Source organism: Cheilinus undulatus, linkage group 23, assembly GCF_018320785.1.
Source record: "Cheilinus undulatus linkage group 23, ASM1832078v1, whole genome shotgun sequence".
Classification (NCBI taxonomy): Eukaryota; Metazoa; Chordata; class Actinopteri; order Labriformes; family Labridae; genus Cheilinus; species Cheilinus undulatus.
Genome location: NC_054887.1, coordinates 5,449,618 through 5,463,970, shown reverse-complemented (window position 1 = coordinate 5,463,970; position 14,353 = coordinate 5,449,618).

Sequence of the window (14,353 nt, the reverse complement as noted above, 5' to 3'; positions counted from 1 at the left end):
GAACTTTATTGTCAATCAGGCCATGTAAAAAAAGAATTAAACAGAGGATCGAAATTTCATTTCCCCAACTCCAAATGTGCAAATATCACTAAACACACAACATGTAACATAATAGAACACACAGACATCGACAAAATAGCAGTAGACACAACAGACAGACAGACAGTGGGTACCTACATTATGCAGGATGGGATATTTACATTCACAGTACGCCAGAGGTGTAAAAAATTATGAGGTATGTTGTTGCAGTACCAATAGTGCAATATATGTGCAATATGATGAAGTGCAAGTGCAGAATAGCGGCATGGAGATACAGCATATAGAGTATTCTACGGACAGAAAAAAAAGTTGAGTCTATGTTATTTAAATTTAAGTTGCAACTATTGTTGAAAGAATTTAATGAAAAGAGGTTAAAACGTGGCAAAAATGGATAAGAGTGGCACAAAGGGGATAAAACATGCAGGAGCAGTGGTTTAAAGTGGTTAAAGAATGGCTAATATTGGGTTAAAAAGCAAATAGAGGTTAAAATGGGCTAATATTGGTGCTAAATCACAACTGTGGAGGCCCAGTTCTCTGGGATTTTCAGGGATCCAGCCAATGCTGTGGGCAGGCCTGTCTCCTTGTGGCCTGCTGCGTTGTAGATAATAGGGATAGATCTCACTGGTAATGACTAAAAATGTCCATAAATACTAATTCAATAATATTTCAATCAGACCAAAATATTTATTTCATTTCTGTGTATTTGGAAGTCCGGCCTCCAGAGTTCCTGTTGAGGCTAAATCTGGCCCTTGTGCAAATGTACTTGATGACCTCTGCTGTATTGAACTGAGAACCGGCCGATCCAGAACACTGACTTTGTTGTTTTTAAATTATTTGTGTGTAGCTTTCATTGTATGCTTCATGTCATTGTCTCACTGGAAAATAAATCTTCTCCCAGCCGTAGTTCTCTTGCAAACTGAATATGATTGTTCTCCAGGAATTACCTAAAAATATTGCTGCATTTATTTTACCTTCTACCTTTACAAGCATCCCATGGCAAGCCTTATCTACTCAGGTAGGTCATTCCAAAGTCAAGGGGCCCTGGTGGAAAAGGCCCTATCACCTTTAGATTTAAGTCTCGACTCTTGACAGTTGGAAGCATTGCATTGTCCAAAATGTCTTGGTATGTTGAAGCATGAAGACTGGCCTTCAGTGGAGATAAGGGGCCTAAACCAGACCCTGAAAACCAGTGCCATACCATTATCCCTCCTCCACCAAACTTCAAGCCCTGCCCTCTACCTTCGCAAGCCTACCAGGGCTAGCTGCCAAGAAGCATCCCCACAGCATGATGCCGCCACCTCTGCGCTTCAAAGTGGGGATAGTGAGTTTGTGCAGTATTTTAGCATCTCGTCTGATTGCCAAAAAGCTCCATTTTGGTCTCATTAGACCAAAGAACTTTCTCCCACTCCCCATCTCAGCTGCTGAAGATTGAAACTCCTTCAGAGTAGTCATAGATGTCTTGGTGGCCTCTCTCACTAGTCTCTTTCTTGCACACTCAGATATGCCATATTCCTTCCATTTCTTCATGATGGATTTAACTGAACTCTGGGGAATTTTTAGTGCCTTGGAATTTTTCTGCATCCATCCTCTGACTTATACTTTTCAGTAACATTTTCTCTGAGTCCCTTGGAGTGCTCTTTTGCCTTCATGGTGTAATGGTAGCCAGGAATACTGATTCCAGCCACTGGACCTTCCAGACACAAGTGTCTTTATACTACAATCACTTGAGACACGTTCACTGTACTCATGTGATCCCTCTTTTACTAACTCTGAGATTGCTAGCACTGATTGGCTGAACCTCTGTTTAACCAGCTCAGTCACTCTAAAGGGAGTCAGGATTTATGCAGTCACTTACTCACATAACATATTTTAACAGGTAAATGTTAATGTTTTATCAGTATTTCAACTCATTGATCTCCTTTTTCTTGCAATAAAAGAGCTGCTACTATGTTAATGAAGGAATTTCTCAAAATCTCTGTAAAATTGGCTAAACTTTACACATTACCATGGGGAAGAGGGGTGTAAAATATAAGTTTTGTCCTGGCTCTTGTTCCTGACATAAATTCTGTTCCATCCAAAATCATTGATGCAACATTTTTATTTATTTATTGAAAATATATTTTTGGAAATGTGGGTCGTGATTGGTCATCAAAGGTAATGGGGGAGGTCGTAAAGCAAGACCAGCTGAGAACCACTGCTGTATACCATCGTTGGTTTTGTCCGACCCAGTGGATTTGAGTAAAAAGGTTGAAAGAAAGTTCCTTTAGCATGTGCTTGTTTAAAAACCATACTTAAGATGAAGAAAGCATCAGCAAAGTGTACTTATTAAATTAAAATGTATGATAATAACTATTAAAGCAGTGTTACTCAACCCTGCTCAACCAAAGAGCCAAATTGTGAATAGAGCCAAATATGAATAAATTGTCTCTAAACTTCTTCCTTTTACAAAGGTATAACTTTTTCTAAACCCACAAAGAATATTTAATCCTTGTTTACGATAATAAAAGGTTATTGATGTTTTTCCTTTAACAGAGGGGATAAACAGAGATGCAACCTAACCTTTAAGCAGTGACTAAAACTGTTGGACAAATATACAGTAACAGAGTCAAAGTGATATTTGCTCCAGAGAAGCGCAGCCATAGGAGTTCAATAACATAAACTTGTGTACATCTGCTTTATTTGATATTTGCTACAGGAGAACAACATCAGCCAAGGAGAAATCTAAGTAATGAGTCTCTGCTGTGTCGTGGAAGTGCTCTCATCACAACACCGAGTAAATAATCTCTCTTTTGTGAACAGTCTCTAAACATTATATCACATCTTTATACGTTTCTAAGAATCAGAGCAAACACACGGTGATGAAAACTTCAACCATTGCTAAAATATGAGACTTTAAAAGTTTGCTTCTGTTGCATCAGATGAGACTTTGATTTATTATTAGGTGAGCCAACTACAAACAGAATGCATTAAAAACAGAGAAGTATCCAATGTTTGAGCGATTCAAATGATTTGTCTACAATAGACCTTAGTTTCAGGGTTTGATTCATGTTATGAGCTTTGGGATGATGTTAAGAATACAGACGCAATTAAACCTCAAAAACACTTAAAATAAACACAAACAGTCCAAAAAAATGAGGTCCAACCAACTAGTGCTAGTAGTCCTACAATGAATGTGTGAATGTGTCTAAAGTGACTCTGGTTGATCAGTATTCATGGCTACCATTACACCACAATTACAAAAGAACACCCCAAGCAACTCAGAGAAAAGATGATTCAAAAGTATAAGTCAGGGGATGGATACAAAAAAGAATCCAAGGTATTGACATTCACCAGAGTTCAGTTAAATCCACCATCAGGAAATGGAAGGAATATGTCACATGTGTAGATCAGCCTAGATCAGACCGTCCTCTAAATTCAGTGAGCATGTGAAGAGACTAGTGAGAGAGGCCACCAAGACACCTATGACTACTCTGAAGGAGTTCCAAGCTTCAGCAGCTGAGATGGGAGAGACTCTGCAGACAACAACTGTTGGCCGGGTTCTTCACCAGTCAAAGCTTTATGGGAGAGTGGCAAAGGGAAAGCCACTGTTGAAGAAATCTCAGATTAAATCTGGACTAGAGTTCACCAAAAGGCATGTGGGAGACTCCATGGTGAAGCGGGAGAAAGTTCTTTGGACTGATGAGACCAAAATGGTGCTTTTTGGCCATCAGACGAGATGCTAAAACACGGCACAAGCTCACCATCCCCACTTTGAAGCACAGAGGTGGTAGCATCATGCTGTGGGGATGCTTCTTGGTAGTTGGCCCTGGTAGTCTTGCAAAGGTAGAGGGTAGGGCTTGAAGTTTGGTGGAGGAGGAATAATGGTATTGAGCTGTTTTTCAGGGTCTTGTTTAGGCCCCTTTTCTCCAGTGAAGGCCAATCCTCATGCTTCTGCATGCCAGGACATTCAGGACAATGCTATGATTCCAACTGTGTGGCAACAGTTTGGGGAAGGCCCTTTTCTATTCCTGTACCCCAGTGCACAAAGCAAAGACTATAAAGACATTTTTTGATGAGTTTGATGTGGAAGAACTTGACTGGTCTGCACTGAGTCCTGAACTCAACCCCATCAAGCACCTTTGTGATGAACTGGAACGGAGATTGCAAGCCAGGTCTTGTGGTCCAACATCAGTGCCTGACCTCATAAATGCTCTACAGCACTGACACTCAACACTCAACTCAACTTTTGTGATGATTTGTGGCTCTTTTGTGTCTTTTTTTTAAAATATTATTCCCCAGAAAACCTTAAAAATGTAACTTTGACCTCAGAAATAATAAATTGCAAGTCACATTAATCAGTTTGTTCCCCACACTTATACAGTTGGCTTTAATGGTCAAACTTACTTGTCAACCTTTATTTTTTCTATGTATATTTCCATTGCTCTCAATTGTATTTTTTTCCCCTATTTAGCATCTTTTGCGAATTTTAAGCCATTTCTGTTGCTTTTACCCATTTTTACCACTTCTATTAGCCACTTTTTGCCCATTTTTGCCACTTTTATCACATTTTTATCACAGCTCTGATCTTTGAGATAGGAAGGGAGAAGCTACTTGGTAAGAGGAATCTGCTTTTGGTTGTTTCAGTTGGAAGTAGGTTGTTGGCAGTTTTGCTTAGGCTGAACGTGTTAGTTTCACTCTCTCTGCAACAATAGGTGAGGCAGTTGACGCGTGTGGCTCCCTCTATTGATTGCTAAAGTGTAAACTGCCGGGGCGGAGTTTCACTGTAGTCCAAGCTTTAAGAGAGTTTGAATCTAAATTTGCCAGCTGGGGCGGTTAGCGGCTGTGCACAATCAACTCAATTGTGCACATCTGTGGCATATCTCTCTATATAAGTACACAGACTGCGCTGAAGCGTCAGCGTAAGCGTCAGCCCTTGTGGAAGCCCAATTGTGTGAAGACCACATTGGGTAAAGACCAGCGAGTCTACCTGTGCGAGTCCACTGAGCAAGGCCACCGACAGGCAGCACTGCCTCATAACAGTCTAACGCACCCCAGCAGTCTAACGCAACATGTGCAACCAAAAAATACAAGTCATATATGGGAACAGAAAGAAGCACAATAGTTACAGAAAACGAAACCTGCATAATCTATCCACTTTGCAGAATGCCTCTTTTCCACAACCTTTTATCACAGTTGGCCTCTGGAACTGCCAGTCTGCAGTTAACAAAGCAGAATTCATCAATTCCCTCACTAAACTGTCTAACATTCAGGTCCTAGCCCTGACAGAAACTTGTCCGTCCTGAGAACACTGTAACACCAACTGCTCTATCAGTTGATGCAGTGTTCTCTCATACACCTCGCTCTTCTGGCCGAGGAGGTGGCACAGGCATTATTCTTTCTCATAGCTGGAACTTCAGCCAGTTCAAACCCTTGGACAATAACACCTCATTTGAATATCATGCAGTACAGGTCACTGCCCCAATAAAGGCTTACATGGTTGTGGTATACCGCCCACCTGGGGGTCACCTGGACAACTTTATTGTGGAACTGGACATGTTACTCTCAGACATCCCTGATGATGGCACACCATTGGTTGTCATGGGTGACATGAACATCCACTTGGATAGAGCCCAGGCTACTGATTTTATTTCACTACTGTCCTCCTTTGACTTGAAACTGGTTCAAACGCCTCCTACACACAAGGCTGGTAATACACTGGATTTGATTCTAACTCGCAATTGCTCCACGGCTAATTTGAATGTAACACCACTTCACCTCTCTGACCACTACTTCATTCAGTTCTCACTTGGCTTACCTGAACTTCAACAATCTACTACTCAGTTAAGATCATACCGCAGAAACCTTCAGTCACTTGACCCAACACAGCTGTCTGACGAGGTCTCAGCTGCACTAGCCTCATGTAACGAGTCCTTCACACTCACTGCTAACGAGGCCACAGACACATTCTGCTCCTCACTGACCTCCTCTCTGGACAAACTCTGCCCTCTGGTGTCTAAGCCTATTCGTAATACTCCACCTTGTCCCTGGCTCACTGAGGTCATCAGAACCCAAAGGGCAGGGCTCAGAGCAGAGAGAAAATGGCGTAAATCCAAACAAACCACTGACTTTAGTGCTTATCAGCAAAAACTGTCCTGTTTTACCTCTGCTCTAAAATCTGCTAAGAAGGCGTTCTATCAATCAAAGATCTGTGCTGCCACTGATGCACGCAAACTCTTCTCTGCTTTTAACTCGCTCCTCTCTCCTTCAAACCCACAACCCTCCAGTATGTTGACTCCAGACATGTTCGCCTCCTACTTCACTGACAAGGTTTCTGCCATCAGCAACCAATTCTCTGAGCCTGTCCAACTCAGTTTTCTGCCACCAGCTAGTGATGCATCACTTAGCTCATTCTCTCCACTAAGTGAGAGCGAGGTCACCAGGCTTCTGCTTGACTCTAAGCCCACAACCTGTCCCCTCGATCCGATACCATCACATCTCTTGCAGGCGATTGAGCCCACAATCAGCCCTGCTGTGAGTTGTATCATTAACTCCTCTCTGTCCACAGGTGTTTTCCCAGCTGCTTTCAAGCAAGCGCGGGTTACACCACTGCTCAAAAAACCCACTCTCAACCCAGCCCTGGTTGAAAATTACAGGCCGGTCTCACTTCTCCCATTCCTATCAAAAATACTGGAGCACACAGTCTTCAACCAGCTCTCAGAACACTTGCAGAACAATGATCTACTTGATCAGAATCAGTCTGGCTTTAGGCGGGCCACTCTACTGAAACTGCACTTTGTCGGTAACGGAATCACTTCGCTTGGCCAGAGCAGCTGGTCAGTCCTCAGTTCTCTTACTGCTGGATCTGTCTGCTGCCTTTGACACAGTAAACCACCAAATCCTCCTCTCCACACTCTCTTCACTTGGTATCTCAGGATCTGCCCTACAGTGGTTTAAGTCCTACCTCACAGGGAGATCTTTTAGAGTATCATGGAAGGGAGGAGTGTCTAAACTGCATGGCTTATCAACAGGGGTGCCTCAAGGGTCTGTGCTTGGTCCCCTACTTTTCTCAATATACACCACCTCACTTGGTGCAATCATCCGCTCCCATGGCTTTTCTTATCACTGCTATGCAGACGACACACAGCTATTCCTGTCCTTTCCACCAGATGACACAACTGTCTCAGCTCGGATCTCATCCTGCCTTGCTGATATTTCTAAATGGATGAGGGAACGTCACCTTCAGCTCAACCTGCCCAAAACTGAGCTCATTATCATCCCAGCCAGTCCCACTATGGAACCGCAGATCAGTATCCAGCTTGGATCAAATAATCTCTTGCCCACTAAGTCAGCCCGGAATCTAGGTGTCATTATTGATGACCAGCTAACCTTCAAGCTCCATGTGGCCTCGATTGCTCGGTCCTGCCGTTTCGCCCTCTACAACATCAAGAGGATCAGACCCTACTTGACAGAGCATGCTACACAACTCCTGGTACAGGCTCTTATAATATCACGTATTGACTACTGTAACTCATTACTGGCAGGCCTACCTGCATGCACAGTTATACCTCTGCAGTTGATCCAGAACGCAGCAGCACGTCTGGTCTTCAACCAACCCAAGAGAGCTCATGTCACGCCTCTTTTAATCTCTCTACACTGGCTTCCAGTTGCAGCTCGCATTAAATTCAAAACTCTAATCATTGCTTACAAAGCAGTAACTAAAACTGCTCCTGTTTACCTGGAGTCCCTCATCCAGGTCTACACCCCTTCTCGCCCACTACGCTCAGCCAGCGAAAGGCGCCTGGTACTTCCAGCACATCATGCTCCTAAGTCACTAGCTCGACTCTTCTCCTCTGTTGTCCCTAAATGGTGGAATGAATTACCCAACTCCATTCGATCTACAGACTCCCTGTCTACTTTCAAGAGAAGGCTAAAGACCCAGCTCTTCAGAGAACACTTTGCACTTAGCTAGGCAATTCTCTACTGTTGTCCCCAGTAGTAGATTGAGTCTCAGCCAGACTATTCTCCACTGCTGTCCCCAGTGGTTGAATGAGTTTCCCAACTATAGTTAGCTCGCACTGTCCTGCTCTACTTCTGGGATTTCTTTGCCCAGCTCTTTGGGAATGATCCAGCACTTGGTACTTGGTAAATAGTTGTTGTGAAGCCTAATGAATGGCGATTAGTGATCCCACATTTTCCTTGATTCATTGTTGCTGTCTAAAAACAACAACAAAAAAAAAAAACATAAAAACAAAAAAACAAAAAAAAAAAAAAAAAAAAAAAAACTACATAAACAACGTATATTTTAGGTACTCTGCCTTAAACTCTACACGGCAGCACTTGCGTCCAATTGAACCTGAAGCACTTGATGGCACTTACTGATGTTGTTTCTTCTTGTCTAGATCATTGCTTGTGTTGTTCTTGCTCTCAAATGTACGTCGCTTTGGAGAAAAGCGTCTGCTAAATGACATTGTAACATTGTAACATTTTTGCCCTTTGTCACCAATTTTAGCCACTTTTATCCTGCTTTTTTTGTCATTTTTTCCCCTTTTTTGCCACTTTTCGTCCATTTAAGCTGCCTTTTGCCATTGAATGCCACTTTCCTCCATTTTCACACCTTTATCAGTCTTTTGCCCATTTTAGTCACTTTTTACTCTTTTTCTGCCACACTTTTGCCGCTTTTTGACCACCTGTGACTCAATTTTTTTGTGGTTTTGCACCCATTTTGCCACCTTTCACCCATTTTTGTCAATTGTATACCTATTTTGCCCCCTTTTCACCTATTTTTTGCCACTTTTTGACCAGTTTTGCCACCTTTCACTCATTGTTATTGCCATTAAACCAATTTTTGCCTTTTTTCACCATTTAGATTGTGCTCCTTGTAAAGGCATTTTTCAACAATTTGGCTCTTTTGGCTGAGTAACACTGCTCTCCAGAATGAATGGGCACAAATTCCCCAAAAAAACACTTCAAAATCTTGGGAAAGCCTTCCAAGAAGAGTGGAGGCTGCTATAGGTGGGAAACTCCATATTATAGTATTTGAATGTGATAAATATGAGCTACAAAGATCATTTGTGACTTAATTGATGGTTGTGTTCTGTCTTTTACTCGCTTGTTTTGCTTCAACATCCCTCCATTTGTGCTTTAAGTTCTGTCAAAGAAGGTAATCATGCACACAGAGAGTGGAACAGTACAAGATATGCACACCTGGACATCGGCGTGTTCTATTCATGTGTGAACTATACAGCTCCTGACAGAGACACAGAAAACCACTTAAGAGCAGGAGCTGCCTGTGTATTTAACCTTCTTCGCTGTGAATCCTGACTTACAGAAGATGTGCAGTGCTTTAAAAATCAGCTCTGAATATTCAGCTCCTCTATGTCTTCATAATTGTTCCTGAAAACCAGAGAATATGTCACATAATGTGACAAAATGTGGCTGCATTATTCAGCTGAGAGTGAACACTCTACTTTTCCCAACTTAGAAAGAACAAAACCTCGAAAGCAGCCTACGTCTTTAGATGTTCAGGATGAATGAGAGCTGATTCTGCATTTTGTGCCTTCAATGCCTTGAATGTTTACTGTATACGTTGACCGTGGCGACTTCCCAGCTCATGAAACCAGTCAAGGGTTGCACTCAGTGGATCATAAAAGCCCTCCAGCTCAGCTTGGCAGCGTCAAGGAGGAGTCAGGATATTTTATAGACAAAAAAATAAAAGGAAAAACAGGATATAGCGCCATAGTGAGGGGGGAAATGTGTCAGATTTAATGCAATGAAACATATTATTTTTGGAGCTTCCTGTGAGAGAGCCTGAGGTGTTTACGGTGTGAGTTATGTCCTCGCTCATTTGTGTTTATTGCAGAGTTTGGGGGGAATATTCTGAAGGCGTTTCACGGTGACATTTTGCGATGTGTTCCACAGGGGGAGAAAAGGCCGCAGAGGGCAGTAGAATTTATTGACTGAATTTCACAGTTATAAATGGGTCTTTTACAAGTGACATAAAGAAAATGATCTGTTCTCTGGCGAGGCTGTGGAGATCTGTAAACTTGTTGTGTGTACCAGCAGCAGTCAAAACGCTTTTATTGAGCAGAGTTTCATTCAAAGACTATAACTCTGCTTTTGATAAATATTGTGCATAGAATCCAGGAGTATTTAAACCACCTGAATGGTGCAACCTCCAGCCAGCTTGTTCACTCCCTTTGGCTCTGTATACAGTGCCTATTCAGTCATGGTCAATGTAATATGGATTTTTTGACCAAAAAATAAATAAATAAAAAGCCCCTCTTTGATGTCAAAGAGAAAACAGATTTCTACACAGTAACGTCACTTAAATTAAAATATACAAGGTAAAATAATTGCATAAATATTCACCCCCTTCAGGTCAGTATTTAGTAGAGACACCTTTGGCTGCAATCACAGCACTGAGTTTGTGTGGATAGGTCTCAATCACTGCAGTTTTACTCCATTATTCATTGCTAAACTGCTCAAGCTCTGCCAGGTTGCACAGGAATCAAGTGTGAACATCCCTGTACAAGTCCTCTATTGCAGTGATTCTCAGCTGGTTAATTGGACCCAAAAGTGGGCCCCGAATGTGTTTAATAGTACAGTTATCATCACCTCGTGGCCCGGGGTCCACATCAGGACCCCCATATCTTCCCATCCAGCCCCCAGAGCATTATTCAATTTAAAATGTGCAGAGGAAAAATTCAGGAGAAAAAATGATGCAGCATTTTGGCAAAGTTATTTTCAGATTTCTATTTTATTATTTTTTAATAAACTCCCCACAGCAGGGGTGTCAAACTCAGTCACAGCAGGGGCCGGATTCTGGATTTAGGTCTAACCTGAGGGCCAAACAGGGTCAACACAACCTTAAACTGTCAACCTCATTTTCACCAGTGATAAAATATGAAAAAAACCCAGCACTGATGATAAATCATCTGGATATTGAAAAAGCAAAAACGATAAGTTTAAAGGCTCAAATCTGAGATTAAAATTCCAACTTATTAGTTCAAAAGATCAGAACAGGATATTAAAAATAGAAAAATAATGTTTTTAAAGAGCAAATACACATGGAGAAAGTTGAAATCATAAGTTTAAAAGGTCAATTATGTCTTAAAATTTTAAATTGTGAGTCTGACAGTAGAAAATGTGGGATTAAAAAGCCAAAATTAGGAGCTGAAAATGTCAAAATGTGAGCTAGAATTCAAAATGATGACTTAAAAAGTTAAAAATATGATTTAAATTCAAAATTGGGAGTGTAAAAGGTCGAAATATGATATATAAAGTAAAAATTGTAAATTTAAAATGTCAAAATATGAGGAAAAAAATTGAAATCATGTGTTTAAAAGTCAAAATATGGGATTAAAAAGCCGCCATGTATGGAGTTGAAAAGGTCAAAATATGACTAAGTTTAAAATTGTGAATCTAAAAGATAAAAATGTGACATATAAAGCCAAAATTGTGAGTTGAAAAGCTCAAAGCATGAAATGAAAAGTCAAAATCATACGTTTGAGTCATAATCCTAATATGCAAAATTGAAAATATGAAATAAAACATGACCCCCCCACTCCCACCCCACATTCTCGACTTTATATCTAATCTTTCTCACTCTTTACTTTTCCAGATTTTATGGCTTAACAAGGAAATTTTAAATAATCAAGCTGAAGTTTACATTATTATACTGGAGGAAATCTGCAGACCTCATAGTGGTGGGCCAGTTATAGTACAAATATGATGTGATCTCACGGGCCGGATATAATCGTTCCATGGGCCGGATTTGGCTCCCGGGCCTTAAGTTTCACACCTGTGCCCTGCAGCTCTAAATCACTCCAACAACTGAGATTGAAACTTTTTTTCAGGAATTACTTTATGTTTCATCCATTTTTTTTAGAAAATCCACCTGTAAGCTATTATTAGCAAATGTAATGATGTTAAATATGAATTTATCAGTTCATTCTTAATTAAAAAAAAAAAAAAGTGCCCTTTTCCATGGAATTTTGCAGCTTCAGGCGTTTTGGGAGAGCAAGTTTCCTGCTTAGGGTTTTTCCTTATCACTACACAGTATATTAGCTTCAAACCAAGTGACAGACAACATGACAGCCACAGAAATATTCAGCTGAAATATTTCAGCCGCACCCTTATGGCTGGCTGTGATATAGGGACTGATCTCGCTGTTGGAGCCAAAAAGAAATGTACATCTGTGAGAAAATAAAATATACATATATACAACAAATGTTGGACTATTTTGAAAATGTTCTAAGTGTATTTGAAAGTTTGGTCCCCAAAGTGCCTGTTAAGGAAAAAGCTGGCCCTTGTACATGTAGTTGATGACCCCTGTTACAGTGGGTCAGGCCTGTGTGCCAGGCAAAGAAGAATGTGGCAAACATATGGAGCCATTATTGTTGAAAAACTATTTGCAAATGCACACAAAGATCTGTACACAGATCTGCAAATGCATAGATAGATCTGCAAATGCATGCACAGATCTACAAATGAATGCACAAATCTGCAAATGTGTGTAAGATAGGGCTTCCATACATTTTATGTATGGAGGCCCTAAGTGGACATAGAGTAACTTCATACATATATTTTTATTTTTTTTCTATGATGTCAAGGATATTTTAGTATTTTATCCCAAAATTTCTACATATTCATCTTCTTCCTTTTGATAGCAAAGCTGGCTTTCCCAAGATCATGAGGAAATTCCTAGAGAAATTAACCAGATTTCCATTCTGTGTCGGGAAAATTGAGTAAAATAAGATGCATGTCCTTCTATAATGACATGCTTATTAAACATGGTTGCTTATCTTATATTTTTCCTGAACTATTTTTTTTTTTTTAATAAATCTGAGTGGTTGAAAATTGGTGATAAAACTTGGTTACAATTTCTCTTAAGGAGCTGTTGGTGGGTCTTGATGCTGGAACAGTTGAGAACCCTAGAGGATTCATACAAGCCTTCCAGAGTTCACTGCTGGGAAGCATCCCCACAGCATGATGCTGCCACTATCCTGCTTCACAATGGGGATGGGGAGGATGTGTTTGTGCAGACCAAAAAGCACCATTCTGGTCTTATTTGTCCAAGGAGCTTTCCTGCACTTGACCATGGAGTCTCCCACGTCTTTTGGTGGACTCTAGTCCAGATTTAATCTGAGTTTTCTTCAGCAGTAGTTTTCTCTTTTTCAGCTTTGACTGGTGAAGAACCCGGCCAACAGCTGTTGTCTGCAGAGTCTCTCCTATCTCAGCTGCTAAAGCTTGGAACTCCTTCAGAGTAGTCATAGGTGTCTTGGTGGCCTCTCTCACTTGTCTCTTTCTTGCACGTTTACTCAGTTTGTGAGGACGGCCTGATCTAGGCAGATGTGCCAGATTCCCTCCATTTCTTCAGGATAGATTTAGCTGAACTCTGGGATGTTCAGTTCCTTGGAATTTATTTCCAGAGTGATGCTTTTCAATCACCTTTTCTCTGAGTCGCTTGGAGTGTTCTTTTGTCTTCATGGTGTAATGGTAGCCAGGAACACTGATTAAACAGCAACTGGACCTTCCAGACACAGGTATACTACAATCAGTTGAGCACTTGTGAGACTACTAGCACTAATTGACTTGATGTCTGTTGAATTAAGTCTGTCACTTTAAAGGGGGTGAATATTTATGCAGTCACTTTTTTTTACTTATATTTTTGTTTAATTGAAATGACTGGGGTTGGCATCAAAGAAGCCAAGTTATATATTCTGATTTTTGAAATAAGTAAAAGGGTAAAACATCCACGGGGGTGTGCTGTATACAGCCTACATATTCGTTTGTGCATGCTAAGCTATGTTAGCCGTTTGTGATTTTCTTTAAGCTTAACATTTCCTGTCTTCTTTGAAAACAGTCCATGTGTAAATCTCAAGACGAATCATCTCTGGAGAGAGAGAGAAATAGACTACTCTCTGTGTTATTCAAACAATCCATATCGCTTTCTCTAAACCACCCCAAGGCTTTCATGTCTGCTGTATGAAACTGTAATCCAGACTGCAAACACTAACCGTCTAGAATTCAAGTAATTTCACCTGGAATGCCGTCTCAACATTTGAGTTTCCTGCAAACAGGGAAACTTATTTCTGCAGATAAACAACCATCCATGCTGAGACGGGATGATATCTGAAAATGAGATCACTTCTTTCTACCTTTAAAGCAAAGTCGAGTGATTGAAGAGAACTCAAGAAGCAGGTTGTTTTTCAGAAGGATGAGATTTTGTCTCGCCTGAATGGCAGAGTTTTCTTTCCAAAGTAACAATGAACTCAGAAGAACTCAGATCCTTGACTTTGAGAAAAAAAAATCATTTAACAGTGAAAACTATCCA